General features: G+C 44.1%; 1 protein-coding gene across 5 annotated transcripts in view; it reads right to left on the minus strand.

The window, feature by feature from the left end:
* Positions 1–19,988, minus strand: part of LOC138596709 (muscleblind-like protein 1) — a 72,539-nt gene extending 52,551 nt beyond the window's left edge. For 3 of the 5 annotated variants that reach the window (XM_069668014.1, XM_069668012.1, XM_069668010.1), the window contains exon 1: positions 19,933–19,978. The gene's annotated coding sequence lies outside the window, so the exon portion shown is untranslated. Of the gene's footprint in view, positions 1–13,333; positions 13,370–19,932 lie in introns of those variants that run through there. The other 2 variants (XM_069668015.1, XM_069668011.1) reach the window with 2 other exon arrangements.
* Positions 19,989–21,955: the final 1,967 nt, after the last annotated feature.

Genomic DNA, 21,955 nt, shown 5'->3' on the forward strand with positions numbered 1-21,955 from the left:
TATGGCTGATTGGTGTAAATATGAAATGCAAATGACCTCCTGACTTTATTGATTGATCTTATGACCTTATCTGTTTAAGGGTCATGCAGAAGGATTTCCTACAAAGGACTAATTTTCAGCTGCATTTTCCATCTTTATACAAATCATTTATGTCTGACGAGTACGCTTATATTTTAAGAAGGGATCCACCAATCAAATCTGCCGTACTGATATTTGGTTAAAATACCTTTAGGCTTTGTTGAACGATCCCGTTGGAAAACAATTAATAGCCATAAAAAAGATGATGTGATAATAGGAAACGTCTTTGCAAAATAAGACTTGACATAGCAAATCAGACGATCCTGGCTTCATACACTGGAATCACTGCATCAGTTTGTCTCAAGACAGCATGAAACATGGCCAGTTCTAGCTGGCACGATAGAATAATGACCAATATTCCCTCTAACTCCTGAGAACGTGGAACTTTCTATCTCCCATTTACTGGAGGATTTCAGCCATGGGCAAAGTTCAGTACCATCAACTTCTCCTACAAGCCGAGCTCTTTGGCTCCAAACCATTTGGTAGAAACCAACCTAATTCACATTTCAATGCTGCAAAATGTATACTTAAAAATGCATTGCCAATTAGATGGAGACATTACTATTGGTGTAGTAAATGTCCTGTGTCCACTATCAGGGACATTCATTACGACTTGTTGGGTCGACACGCTGCTCGCTCTCACTTTGCTGCCTATACTTTGACGACAGTGTAACTTCGCTCTTGCTGCCTGCCTTTTAGAGACTCAGGAAAACACAACCTTAGCATTATATTTTTCAGAAAGCACAAAAGCCTCCCAACAGTTGCCAAACAAACCTCATTATGACCGTTTTGAATGTTTGTCCCCGAACCCATCCAAAAGTAAACACAGACATTAGATTTTCTGAGTGCTCAAGGATTTTGCGGAAACTTGCCAGCTAACTTAACTTTATTTGTGTGCTTCTATACATTGGCTCAGGAATGCAGTTTAGAAAATCCTGCCAGCTTTACTTATTGTAAGTGAACTGAACAAAAACACTCCACAGGGCCGGTATTTTAATGTGATTTGAGGGAGAAGAAGCGAACAGACGCAAAGAAAAAACGACCTTGTGATCAAACTGTCCAGAACCACAGCTCACCACAGTTGTCCGTTTCTTTTCTCAGGGTCTAAGCAGAAAGGAAATGTGAGGAAACCCAGTGGTTACCAGTAGCTCTTAACTCTGGCACGCACCAACATAAAAGACAATAAGCCCCATTTACAATGACTGCATGGATAAAGGGGAAGCAAATAGTTGCAGTGCGTACACATATTAGATTAGACAAACTTACGCTCGAGTCCTGAGGCAATGTCACGCTACTTTCCTCAAAGGAGTTGTGTTTTCTTTGACTTGCGTGATACCGCAGCGTAAACCGCTATGACAAAATGAGCTTTGACATCAAATAAAGCAGAATTAATATGTTCTATTACACCCGGTTCCACATCGATGTATCTCGTGCCAAGAGCTGGAACTAAATTCCCATCAAACAACCGAGAGTGAGAGAGAGGCTCATTAGACCAGGCTCACATCAAAACAGAGACTAAAAAAGCAGGGGGTTAAAATGATGAGAAATGACTCTGGCTTCGGGGAAATATATAAATAAAGGAGTCATCAATAAGCATCTTAGCATGTGTGAATAATGCATGTGGCCATTTCCCGTAGCCAGAGGCAGGAGATATTATTACACCATCAGATCAACTAGCCAAGGTAATAAATTGGGGAGGAAAGGGAGGTAAGAGTGGGGATATTACGCACTCCCCCAGCCCCATAATACCCCCAACTTCCCCAACAGACACACACACATTAAACATTTCTTACTCTAGACTACCTTCAGCTGTTGACACGTATTCCCAACACAGCTGAGTGTCACCGGGGTTCATGTATCTCCTCATTTAAAGAAAGCTGCCTGATCCCGTGCTAATCCGCCTGTGAAAATAGTGCCGCTCGATTGGCCTAACTCTGTTATTTCATGAGTGAAAACCCCTCAAGGAAACGCACACGGATTTAACCTGCAGTGACATAACTGCTGCTGAATTACTGGCTGTAAAGAGCCGACTTTATACACGGTTAATGTGTTTGGATTTTAGGCGACATAGTTGTGATTATTTACAATTTATGGCAGCAAAAGAAGGATTCTGTCCATCGTTATGTACAAGAAATTATCACTGTATGTCAGAGTTTTTAGAGCTGGCAGTATATTTTTTGCATGATCTAGCACTCATGTTAATTTAGTCCATCTATATACACAGAACAGCCATAACATTATGACCACCTGCCTAATATTGTTGGTCCCTCTTTTGCCACCAAAAGAGCCCCTGACCCGTCCAGGCATGGACTCCACTAGACCTCTGAAGGTGTGCTGAGGTATCTAGCACCAAGACGTTAGCAGCAGATCCTGTAAGTCCAGTAAGTTGCGACATGGGGCCTCCATGGATCGGACTTGTTTGTCCAGCACATCCAGAGGCTCAGCTGAATTGAGATCTGGGGAATTTTGAAGCCAAGTCAACCCCTTGTCGTGTTCCTCAAAATCATTCTTGAATAGGGCTGGGTTTAAAAAATCGATTTTTCCGATTCGAATCGATTCTCATTTTAATGCCCCAATATCAATTCGTAAATCCCGAGATCGCTCTTTAAAAATATGTGTAAAAACGTGTCTGATCACTCTCGTTTCTGAGCGCTCCCGAACGCAGCACGACTCAGCGCATCCCCCTGAAACACGGCAGTGAGGGAGACATGCCCAGACTTGTTTACTGCACCTACTACAGAGACATCAGTGATCGCCGACAGACTCTTTTTATCGTGTGTGCGTCCATGAACATGCAAGTTAGTTTTGCGCTGATGTTTATGTTACTCTCTGTTAGCGGCGGCTTTGGCCACGAGTGTATTTTCGGCGTGTTGTTAAACAATATGCCTCTAACTATAACTCTTAGTCTCGTGTGGTTTTGTTCTTTTCGCTGTGAGATCTCGTGGCCAAATCTCAAGTTGAAGCCCAGTTTGTTTAATTAAAACCATGAGCCAGATGTACAGACTGAACATCTGAAATTAGAAAATCAGTTCATAAGCTGTCTAATTCATAAAATATTGTGTTGACTGCTGTGTGTTTGTCATCTTAAATAAAAATTACACAATGTAACTTCTTGAGGGTCAATTCTAAATGTAATATGATAATGCACCAGGTTAGAGGTGCTCTGATATTGTAACTGAAACACCTCCTTATGGATACCCAGCCCTATTCCTGAACCATTTTTGCAGCATGGCAGGGCGCATTATCCTGCTGAAAGAGGCCACTCTCACACAAATTAAGGAACACCGTTTCCATGAAGGGTGTACTTGGTCTGCTACAATGTTTAGGTGGGTGGTACGTGTCAAAGTGACATCCACATGAATGGCAGGACTCAGCAAGACGTCACCCAAAGCATCACACCGCCCCCGCCGGCTCGCCTTCTTCCCATAGTGCATCCTGGTGCCACGTCATGTAATTGTGAAGATACTTTAAGGCTTTTCTACAGCATGTGATTCCACCTTTGTTTGCAGGTGTGGATTAAGACTTTGCATTAAAACTGTAATTACTTTGTCCATTCATGCATCTTTTATTATTTAGCTCGTGTTAATGAACACAATGAATATGTTTCATCCTCGTTCTCATTTAAGAGGTTACTTTTTATTCTTGTTTTTGTAACGGTTGTCATCATTACATTGATGAAACGAACACAGAGCTGTGCATACTGATGTGAGTGCAAACCATATGGATATTCTGTTATAGGAAGGCCTCTCGCTCTGCTAACACGAGCCACATTCAGCCCTGACAGCAACAGAGAGCGAGAGAGAGGAGAAGGAATGAGGAAAAATGGAGCGAACATGGGCCAGAGATTGGAGCCATTTATTCACCTTGAATGACTCTTGGGGAAAAAAACGAGGTAAGGTGAAAGGAGGAAAGCCATGAAGCAGGTTCTTCTATGTTTGATTTCCTGTTGCTGACCTTTGAAACACAAAAGACGCAGAAACAAAATGGTCGAAACTTACTGGAGAGTAAGAGAAAACAATTTGCTTCAAAACAAGTTCCCTTAGAGAGTCGCAGTGTAAACTCTAATCTGTTAGAGGGCGCTTGCTGTGCTGTTTGTTTAGGCGGCAAGTTGCAAGTCAGACATTCCTAAAGTGTTTCGAATTCTGTAACGAGATCGGAATCAGATTTTTATGCTTTCTCTGTTTGGAAATATGTTTGATTAACGGTGCGACTCCGGCTCCTTCTGAGAAAAAGCGAAGGAGAGATGGAAATTCAGTAATGCGAGAGGTTAAAGGGTGCTGAGTGCAGCAGCAAAACGCAGATGCTGGACGCCTCGTATTACACCGCATCACCGGCTGACCGGGATATCATCTGTATACGACCTGAGCTGCCCTTTATACTGATAGGAGCATCAGGAGGGAGGCAGTGAGAGACAAATAGAGCAAAGGAGACCAGAGGTGTTGACAGAGGAGGGATGGAGGCTACAGGAAGAGTGATGGAGGCAAAGCGGGGCAATTAGTACAAGTTGGTGAGAGACAGAGGTCTGTGTCTGGTAGCGAGAGAGGGGCGACAAGGTGAGCGCTGGCAGCTACAAAAGAGGAGGAATCAGAGGGAAAAGAGAGGAATTCTGTTCTGTCTCAAAGCTCTCCTGGCTCCACGGTGATACCATCTTGACATTTCTCATCCCTCTTCATTTATCTTTCTCTGATCCCCACCTGATCTCCTTTTCTATTTCTTCTTCGCGTATGCTTCAGCGTTTTCAGCTTTTCCTCCGTTCCCAAATCTTTACTCTTCTCAGAAATCCGCTCGCCGTCTGCCAAGATGCACCCCGAGTATCATGTGACATAAACAACTTGGCTTTTAATAGTTGCCGTCCTCCTTTTTTTTTTTTTTAATCGCCCACCGTCTCGGCCCCCTCGATCTTTCTCCTGCTTCTTGTTCCTTGTTCACACAACACCTTCTGCTGCAGTACGACGGTAATGTGCTGCAAGGTCATCATCGCAAAGGCAGCTATGGAAACCATGTTAAAAGCAAGGACAGCATGGTTAATGGTGTCAGGTCCGGCCTGGTGTCAGCAGTGTGGTGGAAATCGTATGAAAGACACCACAACTTTGTACTGCAGACCCTCCAATAATGAGGCTAGAGCGGTCGGTCAAAGTGGTGCAATAGCAAGACACAATGAGTCATTAAATCACTTGCAGTTGCACACTTTGCCTATATATCTAAAGCCTGGCTTAAATACAAAGGAGTTCTATCATGCACAACAAACCAAGATCTGCACATCCATAAGGCCAGACAGCTTTGGGAAGATCTGCAACCCTTCCATCCATCCATTAACTATACCGCTAATCCTGTTCAGTGTCACAGCAGGCCTGGAGCGTATCCCAGCTGTCATTGGGCGAAAGGCGGGGCACACCCTGGACTGATCGCCAGTCAATCAAGGGGGGCAGACAGACAACCTTTCACGTTCGCACCTACAGTTGAGTAACCAATGAACCTAACGAGCACGACCTTGGACTGTGGGAGGAAGCTGGAGGGAACCCACGCATGCACGGGGAGAACACGCAGACTCCACACAGAAAGGCCCACTACGTCCGAAACCTAGTTCGAACCAGGAATCTTCTTAGCTGTGAGGCGAGCCTGTCAACAGAACCTTTATATTTTAATGGCTGCAGGATAGTCACATCAGCCCACAGTAAATTTGTGAGCAAAAAAATGATAAGAACTAACAATGGGCGCCTGTTAGCTTAGCGGTTTAATCTGTGGCTGCCGTCCTTCCTCCATGCAGCAGCTCCGAGTCTGACCCCCACCCTCCGCGTTCCTCTTGTCCTCTCTATAAAATAAAAGGCATAAAAAAGGCCAAAAGAACTATCAATTGATGCCATTTACAAATACAAAACACAAGACCAAAACTACGTAAGAAGATACCTTTAAAAACAAAAGCTATGACGCAATGTACGAATATTTGTGTTGCTAAACCAAAGCTAAAGGATGATGTCAAAGACAGATGGATGATTAGAAGCACAAGTGAGTTACATATCCTCAGATGTTTCCTTCCATGGATGACCTGTTCCACTGACACGCTCTTATGACTCAGCCAATATTTGGGGTTGACGTCACCGCTTCCTGGAAAGAAAGACGCATCAGGTTTGTGGACTAAATCAGGAAGACTTGAGCTGACGCTTGGCCTGCCGAAGGATTAACTAATGATAAATGTAACATAATCAAGTGTAGCATATAAGCATTGACTGCCGTTACCTTCAGTCAACTTTTGTGTTTATAGGCTGGCAGCTGTAGTGCGTGCAGGATTAAAATAGAGATGACCAAAAATAAGGTGGAAATGCTGGAGACATGCACAGAAATGTCACGCCGGGCCAGAAATGTTCTGGCAGAAATCTGGATTCTCCGTTTACCGCAGCTTTTTCTGAGGCAGACTCCTCCAGCCGCTCATTATTCTCCGAGCCTTGCCTTTGTCTTTCTTAAAATGACACGGAGCTGAAATGTTGCCATCCACAACAATGCTCTGTTTGCAGTAACTTGAAATATGGACAGTCAGTTATAGAAGCTAAGATAATAAGCAACTGGGGCACACATGACAGTATCTTTAGCTTATGTGAAAACACAGAGTTAACGTTCTGGTGCCCAAAGCTTTTTTGAGCTTGTGTTTTTTAGAAGCTGCGATCAACAGGAAGCTGCCGAGTGCTCACCATCAGCTGGATGATCACTTGACACAGGTCAGGAGGTAGGCTGGGCCCATGAGGGGTTGTTTGCCATTTAAGGATTTCATTATTTTTAAATTAAAGTGATGACATAATTTGCCAACGGGGATACAAAACATCTGACAAACAGCTGACAACGGGAGTGCTTTACAAAACATAGCATGTTAAGCTAGTGTAACATCCGCTAACCTAATCATATCTTCAGTGACGCCCTTAAAGTGGTCTCATAAGTCCTTACTAGTAAGTTTTTAAAGAATGTTTTTAGGGGAGTTTTCCATTATTAGAAAGCAGAGGAGAGACAGGAAGGAGGGGAGGGGTTGATCTACAGCTAAAGGGCCCAGGTTTGTTTTTCATGTTCTAAATGTTACACGGAAACTCCTTGTCCAAATACCTTCTGATTTAGCACACTTTTTTTTTTGTCCATTTTGCCTTTATTAGATAGGACAGCTGAAGAGAGACAGGAAATGTGGGGAGGAGAGAGTGGGTGACAACATGCACCAAATGACCAGCAGACGGGGAGTCGAGCTCGCGATCAGTGCGGCCTGGCTCTACCAACTGAGCTAAACCAGCGCACCAGCTTAGCGCACATTTAACTCACATGACTAATCAGCTGTTTCTGCTGAACCGTTCTGATCCACACTCCAACCCAGAAGGTGGCGATAGAGTGTCTAAAAGCAGTTTAAAACCAGTGAAAGTTACCCAACAGAAACAGATTACTAAAGGCATCTTTCCATTGTTTTAACTGTATGGGCTGGATGCGAAACCAACTTGATTTTTTCCGATCACAACATCTTCTTCTTCTACTCTACTTATTAGCGTACATTAGCTATGTGTATAGCCTAGCCTATACCACCAACTTCGCTCCAAACCAGCCAATGACAAAACGCCATATGTATCTTTTTTGCAACATTTCACACAATTAAATGGAAACTTCTTTTTGTAGCCTAAGATGTAGTTTAACTTCCATTTATTTTATACACAAGTAAATACTGGCTCACTTCCTGAAGTCAGACATATAAATGTTAATACTGGAACATATAACAGCCGCATAGAGGCCTGCTTCTTGTGCAACCTCGGGGAATATAAGTAACTGACATCAAAGCAGGCTGAGATTTCTGTATTTTTTCTTTAAGTTCAAGTCAAATTTAACATTTACATAACGTCCTCATTAATGATGGAGACATGGCTCATTAAGAAAATATACATTATCAGGACAGTGAGTAATGAATGCTGCAGAAGTTTCCATTTTACTTCAGCCAAAGTTCCTGTTTCCATAAATGTAAAGCATATCTCAGTCACAATATTATTCTTTAATCCCTGCTTATACTGCTCGAGGAACACTGAGTGATGGACATCTCGCTGACGTTAATGAGCTGAAATACCTTGCCGAGGGGGCACCGGTATTTATAAAGCTCACTCCCTGTGACCCCTGTGGACCTGACGCCCGCTCCCACCCGGGCACACGCTTGAGATCTGATCCGACCGTCTTCGGCTGAGTGCTGGTCATTCTGAAACCAATCTCCATTACCGTGATGTTTCCACAGATTGTACCATCAGGGTAATCTTAGACTTCATTCCCTAGTTCCTGACACACACGCACGCGCACACGCACACACATTAGTATTGACCACAAACCATGAGACAGCAGATCTGCATCATCTACGCAGGATACACAACTACAGAGATGAATGGAAGGTCAGTGGGTGCATTTAAATTCAGCACACAGCCACATGAGTAATATGTATGCATATGCACAGCATCAACTACCTCTCTTTCTATCACACACACACACACACTAACACACACGCGCTAAATCTATGACTCCCTCCTTCAGCTGTAAGACAAACAGAGGGGAGGGGAGCGGCGAGGGCAGTCAAGTGGCACGTGTGCAAGCTGTCGTCTGCACTGTGGTATCAGCGCTGGTGTTTAAACAGCCTGACGTGAGCAGAGAGACAGGGGGTGAGGCAGTTATACTCCACACACACACACACACACACACACACACACACACACACACATATGAATAAGGGTGTGTGAGAATATACGTTCAGTATTCCTACACAATTGCCTTTTCTTCTTATCTCCACTGCAGTGTTGCTACCTGGCTGTGGCAGTGCCAGGGTGGTGTAATGCAGTGGTAGCGAGGGTGTCATTGGGTTCATGGACATAAACCAACCCACTGCCAGACCAGTCTGCTCCTCACAGGAATAGCAATGGAGGAGGAAGTGTGTGTGTATGTGTGTGAGGGAGTGTGGGTGGGAGGGTAGATGGAGAGAGATTAGACAACGGCGAGAATGAGAGGAAAAGTCACACAGACAGACGGGGAGAGAAACAGACAGTGAGTGATGGAAAGGAGATATGTAAGAGATATGGACGGAATAGGTGGAAGGGAGAGAGAGACGGGCTGGTGAAAAAGTAGCCTGCCCACTTTGAAAAAGCTCCCTTGTGTAAATTTACCACCTCCGCATGTGGCATTTCAAGCACGGGGGCTTTTATCAGACATGAAAAAAGGCTAACGGACAGACTCCTTTCACTGCGTCTCTCTTTTGCTGGGACTGGAGAGGCAGGCAGACAGGTGAATCAGAGAATGGAAAAGACAAAAAAAAAAAAAAAAGATAGACAGGTAGACGGATGGGAGGTACAGGTGGCAAGACAAGAGCAGAGATAGTCAGTGTGTAATGAGAGAGGGAGGATTCAGACAGACAATAAGTACAGCGAGATAAGAATAATTTATGACAGTGGAAAATCCTCGACAGGAGACGGTTCAGTAACAGCACGATGATCACTGATTAGACGCCGAAAAAAAGCTTAATAGGAGAATTGTTGTAAAGATTACGGAGCTCAATGGATGAGGATGATTAACGCTAATGATTTCGCCGTCTGTGGATTCCTCGCATTCTTCTTCGGTCTGGCGTTTGTGATCGGGATCAGGAAATTCCAAAAGGAGTGGATGCTCCCCTTGAAAATCTCTATCACACACGTGGAGTGCAGAATCTCTGACTTGTCATCAGAGCGGCGTTCGGGCCAAACAGGGGGATAATCTGTACTCTTCAGCTGTCTATGACCAGTGATTCAGCTTGACACCTTAATCTGTGGAAATCACAGAGGGCTCCTCGGCGGAGCCAACTGTATTTACTATAGATTACATCTCCCACTAGTGTGCATTAGTCCGGTGACAGCTTTGCAGACTGCAGGGAAAACAGCAATCATACACCATTGACTGACTCACTGTGATTTCGCCACTTGCCAAATGGCCTCGCAGGACTCCCCCGACCATCCGCCCGCCTGACTGCGCCCGCCTGACTGCCTGTCTATCTGCCAGTTTGATGCTGGCGTTCTGCGTCTCCCCTCCCGTCACCTTGATCACAGCACCCGCCCTATTTTCTTTCTGCTTCATAATTGAATAATGTAAATTAGGGTGTCAGGGTGCTCCGTGTCACCACGCACATACACGCTGCTCATCTGCATTCGACAGGCTGCCCTGTGCCTGCTGAAGACAGCAGGGAGATGACATCACTTCTGGAGGACAGATTAGCTGAGGGACGAGAGAAGGAGGTGGGGGAGGAAAGAAAAGAGGACAAATTTGTAGAAAAAACTCATTTTTTGGTCAATAAAGTGAAACGCAGATAAACATGCATCCTCTCCCTCTCACTCTTTTCCTCTCACATGCAGCTGTTCAGTCAGAGCGGAGTGCGCTGTGAGATTCAGTATGTATCTGAGTGCCTCCTCGCTCCGCCTGTTCTTTACTCTAATGACCTTGTAGATCTGCCGGCTCTGATCTGCAGAGAAGCGTTTTCAACTCGCAGAGAGTCAGACAGCCAAAGAGAAAGAGCCGTGGAGAGGCAAGAAAGACAGAGAGTAAGACGGACAGATGCAGAGAGAGAGAGAGACAGACATGTAGACTTTGCAGAGGTAAAGGAAGTGAAACTGTGAAGGAGAGATGGAGCTGTTAAGATTAGTGGGTGAGAAGAGGGCGTGTACTCAAGACAACAACAAAATACAGACTGATGCAGTGTCTGTAACAGCAGCAGTCTGGTAAATACAAGAACATAGGGCAGTTCAAATGGAGGTAAAACATGTTATAGCAAACATTTTACGGGTCAATAAAATACCATAAATATTAGTACGAAGGAGCCCAACAGATCTCCCTCAACATTCAGGCAAGCTGTCCTCTCCTATTCCAAAATGAGCTTTGATTTCACTACTTTTCTGGTCTGTTCTGGTTTGCCAACAAAGTTTGCAACTTAATGTAATATTAATGCAAAAAAAATCCTTAACCACTAAATCACTGCAAGGCTTTTATTATAAACTACGCAGCTGCACAAAAAGCACCCTGTATGAACTTGAGAATCAGTTTAACAAACTGCAAATGACAGAGAAGAAAAAGTCACGAGCCACATTCATCTTGGAAGATGAACTGCAGGCACCGGGCCCTCCGACATGTCTTCAGAGTAAGTGACACCTCTCACCATAACTTCCTGCATGCAGGGTGGAAAGTTGGCATCGTAAGCCCTGAGTATGGCAGCTCACAGTGCAGTGCAGTGTAGGTGGGGTGAATAGAGTGGATGGAAAAGCGTTACATGTTGTGGAAGTTGTGCAGATTAATAGAAAAGTGTGAATGTCACCACATATCACCTCCTTATTGAACCGGTGTCATCGTCAAGACTCAATACGTTCTAGCGACTGGCTGGTGCTCAAAGTCCCACGGACACGAACACTTTATGCTTCTGTGCTGCATTCACACTTTGTACCTGCGGGTCAAATTAAAACTATGATTACAAACTGCTCTACACTTCTGTTGTTGCCATTCTTTGTGTTTTTTTCTGTTTGTGCATATTTATTCTGTTTTGTTGAACTCTCGACATCACTGGAAAGGAGGGCACGCCCTCAATGATTTCTCCAGATTTAAAGCTGCTGTGAGGAACTTTCAGTTTGTGTTGATTTTGGCGCCCCCTGTGGACAAAGCCGTACCCCTTATCTCTTTGCTGATTTGGTCCTGTTCATGCTTAAGTGGTGGATTTTAATAAAACATCTCATCGTTATATGTATCACTCAATTTAAATGTTTGCCCTGGAAAATGTAAACAAAGGCAGCGTGCAGTTAATCACTTCGCCTGACACCTACCCCCCGCCAGCAGTTTCCGGATTTAAAATAACTACATAGAAATATTCAGTCTCGTCACTGGTGGTCTGGTTTGCTTTTGTAGCTCATATAGAGTAATCTGAATTAATTTCTCTGTCTGTTTCATAACCAACAAAAAACTCCTCACAGGAGCTTTAAATAACGGTTGAATGAATGGATATTAGACCATTTCCTCTTCCTGTGGACAGGCTTTGTAAATGAGCATTTTGCTAAAACACTGATGGATTTATAAGATGCTTGTGCATGATCATATGTTGCAGTTTCAATGTTAATATGTCCAAGACAAATTAAACAAACCTTAACTTCAGGTATCACTATTTTAATGCAAAACAAAACAAAAGTGACCAAAAGTCTGTTTTTGCTCGGTTTATTCGATCACTTTCTCTGCAAAAATGGTGCACGTGTTTTTAAAAATATTGCACAATATTGCTCGAAAATTTTTGGGGAAACATTGACAGAAATGCAAAGTTTAATCCAAAAGGCAACTGGACTTGGTTGAAGTTCTTGGAGGTGTTTCACCTCTTCAGTTCTAAACTGACTGGTGGACGGAGCGAGAAATACAAGCCTCTTGACAGGCAGACATACAACAGCATTTAAAATAACCAGCTCCTTGATGCAAACTTTACTAAAAAAGATAACAATATTCTATCCACATTATGTTCCCTTATGTTGCCTTTCTTCAACATGCATATTTGAGTAATGAGTTTTGATGATCTCGTGCATGCTCATGTCAAAGTGTCTGTGCGTCACACTGGTGCAGACGGCCTGTGCAACGCGGGAGTTTAATCATTTCCTGAGGGCAGCTGTAGTGTAAACACCAGTAGCCCAGTCATTATACAGAAGGAGTGTGGGGCGCTTCATATGTGTGTGTGTGTGTGTGTGTGTGTGTGTGTGTGTGTGTGTGTGTGTGTGTGTTTTCATTCATTCATCCTTAAGAGCATATTTAGCTTTAGTGTGAACAGTCGGAGTCACACAACAGGGATTTCAGTGTAGTCCAAGGAAGCGGAGTGTAGTCTGCCAGAAATGTGTGTCAGCGCGCGCGTGCATGTGTGTGTGTGTGTGTGTGTGCGTGCTTGTGCATGAGCAAGTGGGCGTGTGTGCTAACTACTCTGCGGAACATTAAACACCAACGTTACCCGTTTCTTTTTGTCTGCTCAGCTCTTTTCCACATTAAAAGTGTCCCGCTTCGTACTGCCGCACATTAGCAGAGAAGCACGGTGATCGTCTGCATATGGACGCACACGGACTCAGACAGGGACACATAACTCAGTCAAAGACACGTCAACACAACATCCAGATGGGGGATAAAAACAAAAAATGTCAAGGCGAAATGGAAGAAAAAGAAGCAACACAGTCTAAAGAGACACACATTAACACACACACACACACACACAGAGTAAACAGCAAAGACTTACTGTATCTCTGCAAGGACTCATCTGACTGCTGCTGAGGGGAGAATGGAAAGTGAAAACCTCATGCTTGCTTCGCGGCACTCCTCTCTTTCACTCCCTCCGTCACAGCCCCCTCCTCCCTCCCTCCCTCCTTTTTCCTTCGCTTTCTCCCTGCCTCTTTTCCTTCCTCCTCCTCTTCCTCCTTCCCTCCCTCGCTTCTTCTCCCTTGCCTCCTTCCCTTCTTGGCAGAGCCCTACTGTATTCAGATACACCCGTCTCCATAAAAGGCAGCACAGCTAAACATGTCACACATAATTTACCCACAGCAGGCTGCAAGTTCACCTTTCACAGCTCGCGCTTGGATCGTATGCAAAAGAGGGAGGGCGACAGAGAGGGGGGGAGTTAACTCAGACAAACTTCTACTGTCAACAGCCACGTTCCCACAATTTCACACTACGTGCGCCTGTGTGTGTGCGTGCGTCTGCATAAATGTGTGTATGTTAACAAATGCTGACAATCAGACCGTGAAAATGCAAGCGGAGACCGAAAACGCAGTTCACCTGCACTCCTCCAACACCTCCCTCTTTTCCTCCTTCACCATCTGTATCTGCAGGCAGTAAATCTCATACAGATGCTGTTTGTGAGGCCTGTCCACCTGCACCCCCCTTCCTCCTCCTCCTCTTCCTCCCTCTGCTCTCCTTATCCGTGCTTCTACCTTTGTAAAACATGACTGACAGGAACAGAAAGAGGGGGGGAAAAAACACTGCAAGACAAAAAAGAAAGTAATAAAAAAAGGTTAAAGAGAGGCAGAAAGAGGAGAGGAGTTAAATCGTTTTGTTTTGTGATGGAAAGAGGGTGATGCAGCGAGAGATAGAAATAATATGTCAACAAATAAAACGCCACAGCGCCGAGGCCGCTGCTGGGAGAACGGGCGCGATTCCCTCTGATGATGTGTCAGGTTCTGCACAATCGATGGCTTTAAAAATACATGCCTGCTGACCTCTCCTCTTCCTCCTCTGCTCCCCCCTCTTTGGAGTTTCATCTGACAGCTTTAATATTGCACTTGAAAAGAGAAAAAAAAAAAATGCAGCATGTGGAAAGCAGTTGTTGGAGAAGGCAGAGAATAGAGAGACGGAGAGATTGGGAATAATAATAGCCGCACTTGAGTAGCGGTGCTAGCTGGTAGCTTTTCCCCTCCTCCTCCACAGCTTCAGTCCACTCGCAGGACAGCAAGAGTCACAGCTCTGTTGCCATGGTGTCTAACTCCATCAAACACTACGTCAGGTGCGTGTGTGTCCATGTTGTGTGTGTGTGTGTGTGTGTGTGTGTGTTTGCGGAGGTGTGTGTGTGTGTATGTGTCGGGTGGGTGTTACCAAGTGACTCAGAGCCACATCACTGACTTGTGGCTGCAATATATCAGGGTGTTTGGAATTTATCACTGTATTGGCTTATGTGTGCGTGTGCGTTCGTGTGCGTGTGTGTACGTGTGTGTGTAAAAGTGTTATGGAAAGGTGTTGATTGAACAGCAGCCTGCAGCCGGCCCTCAGAGCAGCACAGATCCATCATAGGTGCTTTTAAGTGTTCATGTTTAGCGTCAGAAACTATAAATATTTACCAATTCATTCACAAAGACAAAGCAACGCGACACAGACGCCGCTAATATAGAGTTATGATTTTAGACGTGTGAGTCACTGACTGATGCCCAAAAAAGGTTAAACTGCATGGGAAGGGTTTGCAGAGGGGTTGGGACTATGTTGACAGTCGACCAGTCATCGATTATTGAAACCATTAAATGATTAATCGATTAATCAGCTAATCGGATAATGAATTGCAAGAATATCTAACAAAAAAGATTGCTTGATATTGCACTACAGTGTTATATTAATGTTACAAGCCAATAAAACTCTGTCTATAGATAGCTAACGTTAGCTAGCTGAGAAGCTAATCATCCTTTTCTGGGCGAGTCTACATGAGCGTGCCTTCACCTCAAACACTCCGCTCCCGTGATAAGCAAGGTCCGCTTTACAGATCTTGCAGGCGATCCTTTTCTTCGCAGCGTTGAGGCTGAAATAAGCTCGCAGACTTTAGAAGCTTCAGGACGCGGAAGTGTCGCAGCGTCCGGCGCCATTTTGCAATGTTTTATGTTTACATGTTCTGTTTTGCGGGAGCAACTCTCAGCAGAGATAGTACGGATGCGAGAGGGCTCACTCCTCAGCAAACTCAGCTCCGGAAAACGATGTTAAGTCCGCGCACAGCATGAAAAACACGCGTGATGGCGTAACTATTATCGACAGATATCGTTTTTTGTTGACTAATTATTGCAACCATAGTATACAACTCTTGCGGGTTGAGTCGAGCTTTGATGACCCGACAAATGTAAGTCTGATATTCACTCCCTTTATTCTCTTTTACCTCTTTTTTGGTCTCCACCAGCTCCTCAGTAAAATATCGTTCTTTTTGGCTGCTAAAGTGAAGAGTGACAGTGATGAGAGTCAACTTCAACATTAAAGTTTCTTGCTAAAAAAAAACAACAGAAATATGAGCAAGTCGCTTAAACACTTGAGAGGAAGCTGAGAGGAACTGAGTCATTTCTGAGAGTGTCACTTGGAGCAACAGGTTTCACATTACACATAGTCTTTGACCCAATATTAAAGCTATTACATGTAGCATTTCCCAGCAACTAGCGCTATGGTTTATAATTTTGTTTCCTTAGTCTTGTTCCAACATTATGTCAAAACCGTCACAGTAACAGTGTGTTTCATTACGTCCCCTGTTTTCCAGGGAAACTTGGGAAACACCAGATACTTCAGAGAGCGAAGACAAAGGTCATCATAGTGTTTATGTTAGCTAACATAGCATGCGGCTAGTTCCCCAGAATGAAATGACACAACATGGCTAAACATGATCAAATATAAAATCAAATTTTAACACATTATTTAATTTGCAAACATGATTTTTGTCACGTGACAAAAACGGTGCTTGGATTACATAAGACAACGACTCCCATGATCCTACGCTATTTCACCACATCACCAAACTACATTTTTTGTTATTGTTTTGATTGAGGAACCACTAGCAGCAGATTACATAAAGTGTGCTTAATATAGAAACATCAATAAGTGTACCTTTAAGTTAAAGCCTGCAGAACATTGAATGTATTTGTAAGTAAAAGGCATGTAAGCATGATTTTTAAATTGGTACAGGTCATATTGGAGCTTATTTAAACATGTTTATATGGTTGCGTCGTTGTTTTATTCACTATTTGACAGTACGCTTCATTTAAATGTTAGTTGTGAGGTTTTAAAATATGAATCTGCAAAGCAGATCCCCCTGAGACACTGTGAAGGAGAAGTGCAAAGGAGTATAAAATAACAAGTACTTCAGAATTATACCTGAGTTCAGTACTTGAGCATATACTTTCCACCAGCAGGCTTTTAGTCTGCAGGGAGAGACGCAGTGATGAAGAGACAAGGCACAGTGAAAGTGGTTTTGGACTTGCAGATAATTGCTGCAATTGCAGATAATTTAATGCACACTAAGGTTCCTGCTCAGCGCTCTGCTGATGTCTGTGTACCGAGGAGAGAACAGAAATGACTTTTAAGGCACTGTGTCCTCTCACATCCCTCATTGTGATCATCAAAACGTGGCCACAGATCCATGAACATGTGTCCCTTGTGTTTCGGATCATTAAAGGCAGGAATGAAGAAGGAAAAAAACTAAGAAAAAGAACAAAGGCAGGACGAGTTAAAGCTGGACAAGGAGATTTGGATCCATATATCATTTTTGATCCATGCTGCTAAGCAAAGCCAGAGCTGGACCGAGAGCAAAAGAATATCTGCTGGAGAACCTCAAGGATCTTACCGAATGGAAAATCCAGCAGGGCGACCCGGTGTGAGTCTGAGAGCTTTTCAACATTCATAACAGGCCTCTGATCTATTGTTCAGTATCTCAGATCAAATCATCAAACAGATAACCTCAAACAACAGTAGCTATTTTAGGCTTTGAAAACTCGGTGACCTTGCAGAGCCTCCGCGTTTTTCTTCTTAGTCTGAGCAGCTCCGAGATCTGGTACCGACATATTCCGGGGCCTCGAGATGTGACCTCAGCGGAAAATGTGGGAATCTGTCAACACAGAGCTCTGTGTCGGAATATATGAATGAGCATTGTTCAAAACGCTCCGAAACTCTGAAACTCACCACTGAAATAGCTGTGGTATGTTATGCTATGACCACTGTTATTCTTCAACTTATAACTAAAGACAGACAAACATCCTTCTGCTTTTCTTTTGCCTACTTACAGTATATCTTGGCTTCAGGTTGGACTCACTAAAACACACACTTTCAGCACACACACACATACATGTACACACTTTCATCAGGCTGCTTTGTGTCTCCTGAACACCGACGCTGCATTATTAGAGTGGAGGCAGAGATATAGATGCTACTGTCACATAGGTGTCTGGTGGATAATTCAATCAGGCGTCAGCACGGATACTGAAGGGAGGCTCTTAATGAAAGGTAGCATAATGAAAAAGAGGAGCCTCTCCATTTTGAGCTATGACAGGCCGGTTTCAGCGGGGAGAGAGAAGATAGAGGCAGAGCTGAATGGACACGTGGACGCTGAATATTCAAAAAGATTTCTTTGTCTGATTTGCATTACGGCTTTTTTTTGCTTTCATTTTCCTAAACTGCAGAAGCTCTTTGTATAGTCTGTTTGCTTAAAAAGCTTCCCACGTCCACGTATAATACATGCCGTTAAAAGACACACAAGGAAAACGGTCTCTTATGAGATTTCCATGTAATGTAGGGTAATAAAGATAAATCTAGAGGGAGCTGTGTTATTTAAAAGCTCCCTTATTTTTGTCAGGGATCTACAGTAAAATACGGAATATAAGTCGCACTGGAATATAAGACGCAGTGTGTTTTGGGGGTATCGCAGACGGAAAAAGGTTTTCTATAGCTATTTATTAAAAACAATGTATAGTTTCAACACTGTTTTCATTTGAAACACATTCACAACACGCACAAATTACAGCCGACCATCTGTTTTCATCATGCCGAGTTTGCAACCCTGCTAGCTACCGGTGCTGCAGCTAGCAGTAGCTGGCAGCCTACGCTAACATCGATTGTTGTGAGGGTGGCGGCTACAACGGTGACGGTGCATGTCCGTGACGAAGCGTTAGCTTAAAACAGCGAGGAAAACAAAAAACAGCACTGCGGCATGTTGTAAAGACGACGTTGTAGCGGCTTGGACACGGAAACAGTTTAATGCAGAGGTGTGACGTCACCACTTAACAACTTTAGCTAGATTATAGCGCCATCATCTGGGTAAAATACCGTAAGACAGTAACATACCTCTCTGCATTTTATACTGGTATATTGGTCACCCTGGTATACAGGACGCAGCCCACTTTTTAGATGAAGAAAAACGTATTAAAAGTGTGTCTTATACACCGAATGTTACGGTATATACATGACCTATTGCTCACCCTCAGCCAGTTGTGTCTCCACATGCGAGTGTTGAAACATGATTTCATGAAGGAGTCCCAGTAGTGGAAGGTTGAAATTTCCCATTCGAGTCTTTGGGTAATAAAGTTGAAGAGTCCCTGCCCTGCTGCTGCTGCAATCGTGCTCCACAGCCTGTCTGTGTGTGTGTGGCGCAACAGATACGGTCACAAGCCTCAGTGGCCGTTAAACCACAAAATGACCAGTAATGGAGAAGCCACGTTTTTACCCTCCAATCAGCTCGCACTACTGTCATTTACATACCTCAAATACTGGCTCTGCACATTGAAGTATTTATGTCATTGTGTGACCTACTCATATATATTTAATTTAGATTAGAAAGAGCTTTAGAAACTTGCACCATTGGTGATTTTCTTCATGATAGTGTAACTTCTAATGCAGCATTAGGGTAGGTTGTTTCAGACGGGGCACACTGGGCGTTCATCTTTTATAACATGATTTGTTTTATGCATATGAGTCTAAATAATGCAGAATTAACTGGATTGTTTGCAATTAAACCTTTAAGACCAAACCTTCAGTGCTTTTGAATTTTAAATTATTTTATTGACTAAAGAGTTGTGTTACGTTCAAATGTTCCACAACATAAAGGGGCTGGGGATCACCTGATGTACACAAAAAGGTCAACCATCTGGACAAAGACGGAGTGAATACTGGGCAATCCGACAACACAAGTTATCATTTCCCTAAAAGTTACACAGCATTCACCAGCACTACCATAATATAAGTGCATGCAAAACCTTCCCAGCATATTCAAATGAGCTACAGATAGTATCTGCAAGCTGCAAGGAAAAAACAAACCCAGACATAAACTCCAAACACACTCTCCACATGCAGCTCTTTCAAATCTCTCTAAGACATCCACCCGCTTTCTAACAAACCCCCGACCTCAGATATTTCTGAGTAAGAAAAAAAAACACAACAGCAACAGGCAGGGAAGTTGTCGGAATCATAACATGTCAAATATTAATAACAGCCTGTCGTCTCTGTGGAGCAACTCTCCCCTCTTCTCGTCCTCTCAGGCGGCACAAACACACAGATAAACAGATCATCCTGTAAAGCCAAGAGCCGTCCGCACGGTCAGAGGAAGAGCTGTCTTACCTGCCTGCTTGTCTGTGTGTTCCTCCCGCACTCGGTCTGGAGTGTGTGTGCGTGTGTGTGTGCGCTCACACACAATCCCTCCGAACAGGAACTGATGAATCTGCACGACTTCAGCCCTGCAGCGTGCAGTGCATTATGGGGTTTCGCTCTCTCTCTCTCTCTCTCTCTCTCTCTCTCTCTGTTGGCACGGTGTTAGAGGGGGATGTCCTCGCCTCCTGTCTGGAGAGAGGAGGGTGAGCTCACAAGCGCTCCGTCCACACACACACACACGCATGCACACAATGCAGAAGAAGCCTCATGATGACAACCGCCGCGGCTCTGGTTGCCGTGGAAACAGCATCCCTCCACCCCACCCTCCTCTCTTATTCTCGCTACTTTAGCCCTCGCTCAGTGAATACATTTGAAAACTGAGTGAAAAAAATAAATTCTGTTTGACTGTACTTCCTCTATGTAACGTTTACTTTGAGGCTAAGCTAACAAGCTAACACAGACGTGAATCCTGTGGTCATGTGATCACTAACTGTTGCTTCTGCCTACCGAGATAAAGACAGGGTGGTGTGGAGAAAGAGGGAAAAGAGTGTTTGTGTGTGTGCATGTGTGTGTGGGTTGATTTGTTGGTTCCTGAAAGCGGGCTTTACTTCCTGTTTGTGGTTTCTTCCCTTTTCAGCACTGCTTCAGCCAGTGCACTGAGGCCTGCAGCCCTTTGATAACACACATTCACAACAAGGGGAAGTACAGCTGGACTGACCAGCGAAATAAACGACTCGTGCGCACACGCGCATGCAGGCAGGCAGACGGACACGCAGACAGACAGACCGACTGCGCCCACTGCTGTAATTATTCCAATTTTCCTCATGATTCACCCTCCTGGAGGTAGGTCTGAACTGTTATTTAGTGGGATGATTCAGAATGATAATAGGAGCGCGATGGGTTATCAAAAAAAAAAGAGGCTGGCTGACGGACAGAGAAAGAAAGGAGAGACAGAGGGAGGGATGGAGAGATGGAAGGAGAGGTAATTTGACGAGGCTGAGGAAGAAAAGGAGACCGATCCACCGTCTATCATGGCGACAGAGTGGGCGGAAGGCCGTGGCTGTCCTTCAGCTCCTGTAAATCAGCGGCTCACAGCTGAGTCCTGCAGTGCAACCATCACACTGGTAACCCCTGACGCTCAATCTTTCAACATCCTGCCTTCCTGTTTTTCTCTCTCTCTCTCACACAGCTGTCATCCCTCTCTCGTCCCCTTCCCCTGTCTATCAATCACACCTTCCACATTCTGAGCCAATAAGAATCCTCCGAGTCTGGTTTATATTTGGATCAAACTAATGGAGCTAGGAAGAACCAAAACTACATGTCCCACAATTCTGTTCTCTTGTCTTTCTAGTAGCCATAGGAACAGGCAGGAACTGGGATTCACTGAGCATTGATTGTTGAATGTCTTGCGAGCATGATTTAATCAGTGAGCTTGGCAAAGGGACAGCGAGGGAGCAGAGGAAGGTATAGAGAAGGTGGGAGGCAACAGATAGAGTGTGAGGATACATGCACTAGTTCGACCATGTAATTTATACTTTATTCTATAGGTCTACGGCTGTGTACTGGCAAGCATCTGGCAATACGATACGTATCATGATACAGGGGTGCACTTCAATATATTGCGGTACTTATTCGAGGTGATATAATGTGCCCTTTATTACTCTGTTTCACTGGCCTGTGTTCTTTGTGTTTCAGATGTGGATATGTGCTCTCTACTTCCTGTCTTAGTTTAGATTGGCCCAATCCCAGTCTCCACCCTAAAGCCTGAGCACCAAACCCTGAAGGACTTACAGTGCGTGAGTGTGTGAGTCCAGGAGGGTTCACGATGGTATAAAAATGAGGAATGGCACACACTATCATGACATCACGTTACCGGAGAAAAACAGCCACACCTCCAGGATGTATTTGTGTTTAGTACATTGCAGTGTTTTTATTTTATAGTGAAATATAAGTCAGAATAGCGATCAATGTAAATACTGTTCAGATATTTGAT

The sequence above is a fragment of the Semicossyphus pulcher genome, unplaced genomic scaffold (genome assembly GCF_022749685.1).
Source record: "Semicossyphus pulcher isolate SPU_LCO1_2020_fin unplaced genomic scaffold, fSemPul1.0.p SCAF_19, whole genome shotgun sequence".
NCBI classification, from domain to species: Eukaryota; Metazoa; Chordata; class Actinopteri; order Labriformes; family Labridae; genus Semicossyphus; species Semicossyphus pulcher.